We start from the raw sequence: 5,228 nt of genomic DNA on the forward strand, positions 1-5,228 counted from the left end.
GTGTGCTGCCAAGGTAGAAAATCATTGCCTCAGGCTGGGCACTTTGGGAGGCCAAGGCAGATGGATCGCCTGAGGTCAGGAGCTCAAGACCAGCCTAGCCAACATAGTGAAACCCCATCTCTACTAAAAATACAAAAAATTAGCTGGGCGTGGTGGCGGGCACCTGTAATCCTACCTACTCAGGAGGCTGAGGCAGGAGAATTGCTTGAACCCAGGAGGCAGAGGTTGCAGTGCAGTGAGCCGAGATCGCATCATTGCATTCCAGCCTGGGCAAAAAGAGCGAGACTCCGTCTCAAAAAAAAAAAAAAGAGAAAAAAGAAAAAAAAAATCAAATCATTGCCTCAGAGCAATGATTCTCAAAATGTGTCCCCCAACCAGCAAGACCAGCAATGCCTGGGAACTGTTTATAAAATGCACATCCACAAGCCCCATCCCAGACCTACTGAGTCAGAAATTCTGGGGAATTGCATTTTAAGCTCTCCAGATGACTCTGATGCATACTGAAGTTTGAGAACTTCTAGAGGAAGTAAGCCACAAGACAGAAGGAGCCTGGCCCTGAGTCGCTGCTTGGAGGAGGGCCATGTGAGAGAACCACTCAATCAGGAACACCCATATCAGACTATTGTGTGAGAAACCCACTTTCATTGTGTTAAGCCATTGACTCAGTGGGTACGCATTTATGTGGCTTATGAGAGAATATGGAAGACTGGAAGGTGGGGTCTAAGCAGTGGTGTGCAGGAGCTGGCTCACACCAGCTCATTTGTTAAATTTTCAGGAATTTTGCAAACAAGGTGACTTCTCATTGGCAACATTAAATTGGCCAAGGTTGGAATAGTTACACCATGGAAATTGTCAAATGCTACAAACCAGGACTTGTTTTCCCAGAGAGCTGGTTGTTAAACATTAACCAGCACACCACTGGAACTAAGCATCAGAGAGTAGAAAGGCGGGATGATGGTACAGTGGCCCTGCGCTGTAATGAACCATCAAAGGAAATGCCATCATGTGAGGCTCTCTAGGCCCAGCCCACACGCAGGCTTCTCTTGACAACACTGTGTCTTTGCCATGTCCTTGTATTTAGAGATTCTGGAAGCTGAGAGAGAAAGACTGTGGAAGCAGAGTGGGTGAATGGTCAGAACTATCATTCAGGTTAAGAACTGGTGGGGTTTCTCAACTGTGGCACTGTTAAGCTTTTGATCAGATGAATCTTTTTGGGGGACGCTATCCTGTACCTTGTACATTTTAGCAGGTTTAGCAGCCTCCCTGGGCTCTACCCACTAGATGTCATTAGCCACCCTTCTCCCTCCAGTTGTGACAAGGAAAAGTGTCTTCAGATACTATCAAATGTCCGTCCGCTGGAGGCAAAATCACCCCCAGTTGAGAACCACTAATTAAGAACTACCTAGAAGGCAAGAGACACCCCCATAGGGGTGGGCTGGGCCTCAGCCTACCATCTCAACCCCATGACAATTTAGGGAAGATGCTTTTGGATTCAACTGTAATCACCTTCTATCACATTCTATTAATCTCTTTTCCAATGTTCCCTATCTCTCTGATCACTCCACTCCGTTCTCTACCACACAGTTCCCAGAGCCTGTACCACATTAGCTCTTGGTTTGGGAGTGTCTGATGTTGACTGAAAAATATTTCAAGTGTGTTAGCTTCTCTCCTCGACACCACTGGCCTCCATCCCTCTTCAAGATAGTATGGTGCAGGGATTGAGAACACTGGTTCTAATGGCAGCTGGTCTGCCTGGATCTTGCTCTGCCACACTTTAGCTCTGACTTTAGGCAAGTCACTTAACCTCTCTGAGCCTCCTCCATTTCCTTGTTAATCAAACGGGTGAAAATACTATTTCCTACTTCATAGAGTTCTGAGAATAAAGTGTGATAATACTCAACAAACACTGGCTACTGTTTTTCACTAAACGGATTTTAGAGTGCACCCAGAATGGTGGACCCTGTGCCACATGCTGGGGGAATGGACTTGAGCAAAACAAACACATATGCCCACTCCCTGTTACAGTCTGGTGGGGAAGACAGTGCAATGAGCAGGTCTTAAGAGGATGTGTGGTAAGTGCCAGAAGAGGAATATCCCCTGGTACCACTGAAAACCACAGGTGGAGCCTAACCAAGCCTCAGGGGTTGGGAGGAGGCTCCTGGGGAAAAGCCTCAGGGGTTGGGAGGAGGCCCTGCTGGTTGCCTGCCAAATGTACATGCCCTCCCCTTGGTCTTTACCCATCCCATGCTCCACTGGGGTACCCCAATTTTTCTGGATCTTTTTTTCTTTACACTTTTTTCCATTTATTTACTTATAAAAATATGGAATGCTTCATGAATTTGCACAGCATCCTTGCACAGGGGTCATGGTCATCTCTGTGTGGTTCCAATTTTAGCATACATGCTTCCAAAGCCAGCACTCTTCACTTTTTTCACCACACTCAGCTCTCCTTCCTTTCTTCTCCTAAAAGGTAACCAACCATTTTAATGTTTATCTTCTTATTTCAATGTGTTCTTGCAACATGGGTATTGTTTTGTGTGTGTGTATGTACTTTTAAACTTTTATCATGACAATTCTCTAAGGTACACAAAAGTAGAGAAGATAATATCACAAACTTCCATGTAGCCATCACGCAGTTTGAACAATTTTACCAACATTTTGCCAATTGTGTTTTATCTAGTCTCTCGTCTCCATCCCTACTTTTCTTTCAGAAGTATTTTAAGACAATCCCAGACACGGTTTCACCCATTATACATCTCAGTATGCATGTTCAACAGAAAATGACCTTTCCAAAAAACTCATAACCACCAAATAGATTCTTTTTTTTCTTTTTCTTTTTTGCTATGAGTACTCCTGATCCTTCCTATGATACTCCAGTTGCTAACTGCTGCACGGTGCTTTTTGTGTGCACGCCCCACATGTGACCTATTCTTTTTCACAATAATTGACACTCAATTGGTGGGCAACTCCCTTCCACCACTAATAAGACTGCAGGAGCATCCTCACACAGGTCTTCTCCTGGCCTTTGTGAGAATTTCTCCTGGGACAGAACTGTGGGTCACATGATATATTCATTTACATAATTTCACCAAGAAGACCAGACTGCCCTCCAGAATGGCTGCACCAGTCCACAGTCTCACCAGCAGTGTGAGGTTCCCATGTCTGCACACCCTGCCAATCACTGGAATTATCCAGCTGGCTTTTTTTCTTTTTTTAAAATTTTCTCAGACCTCGCAGGTTTCTATTAATAATTGTTTTCAGTCTAACTATGTAAAGCCTCATTTAAATTCATATTTTTGATGATTAACAATGATTTTGAGCATTTTATCATATTTTGTAAGATTTTAGGGTTAATTCTTCCATAAATTGCATGTTCATATCTTTTACTCATTTTTCTACGGGGTTGCTGTCTTTTTCCTGATTTGTAGGAATTCCTTGTGTATTCTAGGTATTAGTCAGTTTTAGACACTGCAAGCATCTTTTCCCATTCTGTCATTTGGTCCTACTTTTTGATCACTTTTGTATCCACCTTTCTCTCCCACCTTCAGCTCCAGGGGGATCTCCTGCTCAGTCTCATCTACTCATAAGACTCCTATACCCCCTTGCCAGTGATGGATTTAGGAATACAGTTGTGACCAATTCTCTACAACATAGTGAATTCAGCCAGAGGGCTTCCAGGAAAAATTTCTTCACTCCTCAGAGACACAAGAAGATCTAGTCTCTGTCTCTCCTCCCGCTGAGTATTCTCTGGATATGACATGGAGCTTCTGTAACCATCTTACTACCAGTTTGAGGACAAAACCCACCATGAAGGCATGGTACTGTTGGTGGCAGAGTTAAGCCACTGTATTAACCACCTTGGGGCCTGCACCGCCTCTAGTCTTCCCTTTAAGTGAGATAATAAATGTCCTCCTCATCTTAGATTGAGCCAGGATTTCTGACACTTGCAGTGAGAAGGATATGGACAGATGCAGCCTCTAAGCCAGGGGTTTTTGAATCTTTTTTTTTTTTTTTAATCGCAATCACCACTAAGAATTTGGCTTTTTATATCATGATCCCACATCCACATAACAAACAGCACTTAACTTCATGGTGTCTAATGTGCTCAGATAGCCTCTTTTCTATTTCCTTTAATCTTTTTGTCTTTGTTTTTTTGGAGGGTGTGGGGGATGGTAATGCTCGATGTAACCTACTAAATTAATTACACAAGCTACTAATGGGTCATGACCCACAGTTTGAAAAACATTGCTCTAGGTCTCAGGCCTCTGAACTGAGGCCTGTAAGAATAATGGGCTTTAGTCAAGTAAGATCTGCAGTGGGGAGCGAGGATGGTGGGGAGGGTGTTTTCTAGGAAAGAATACTGTACAGAGGCCCTCAGCAGGATGAGGCCAATCAGATACCTCCCTCCCCCAAGTGTGACCACAGAGTGAGCCCTTGATAAACCTTTGTTGATTGGTTGTGTTCCCTCCCACAGCTCTCCTCCCAGGGTGCCTTTCTGCAACCTTATTCTATGAATAGATGAGAGCTCTTATCTCCCCTCTGCCTGACCCTCAGGACACAGAAGGGTGGGGCGGGGGGAGGGCCCTGAAGTCAGCTAATTAGAGATGGCTGGGAGGATTACTAGGGCCTTGCTCTGGCAGCTGTGCCCACCTCTAAATTCAATATCCAGAACCTGCAGAGAAAGGGCTCACCTTGATAAGCTCCGGAGACAAAGCAGGAGACAGATAGGGTTTGTTCTCAACAGAGCACTCACCCTCTGAATACAGTTTTTGTTTAAGCCCCAAGGCTGGGAACATTCCACAGCCTGGCAAACTCCCTGTCTCCTCAAGGTCAGTCCTTCCTCAGCATTCCTCTTTGGAAACGTCTCCCACGGCTGGCCCTGCTCCTGCCCCCTGGCTTTGGGGGCAGTTATATAACTCTTAGGAAGACCTAGAAATGCAAGCATATGGTGTCCTCAATTCCCAGCACAGACTTGCTGCTTCACATTTTTAGCTGGTGCTGAGAGACTGGCTTTCACACAGAGACACACACACATACACATCCCTGACTCATAACTACATTTCTGCTGCAGTATTGCAGATTTCTAAAAAATTAAATCCTACATCTGGATCCACATAAGGGTGAAAGCATAGGACATTTTGTCCCAGTAAGTGTGGGGATGGAAAGGCCTCTGAGGCAGGACACAAAGGCCATATCAGGGCCACTGCAGGGCCAGAGGTCCTAGCACC

At 44.9% G+C, this 5,228-nt stretch overlaps 1 non-coding gene across 1 annotated transcript; it reads right to left on the bottom strand.

The window, feature by feature from the left end:
• Positions 1 to 2,315: 2,315 nt before the first annotated feature.
• On the bottom strand, positions 2,316 to 2,419 carry LOC115932213 (U6 spliceosomal RNA). The gene has a single exon (XR_004068532.1). It is a non-coding gene; the product is annotated as a U6 spliceosomal RNA (small nuclear RNA).
• Between the last annotated feature and the right edge of the window lie 2,809 nt (positions 2,420 to 5,228).

The sequence above is a fragment of the Gorilla gorilla genome, chromosome 1 (assembly GCF_029281585.2).
Source record: "Gorilla gorilla gorilla isolate KB3781 chromosome 1, NHGRI_mGorGor1-v2.1_pri, whole genome shotgun sequence".
Classification (NCBI taxonomy): Eukaryota; Metazoa; Chordata; class Mammalia; order Primates; family Hominidae; genus Gorilla; species Gorilla gorilla.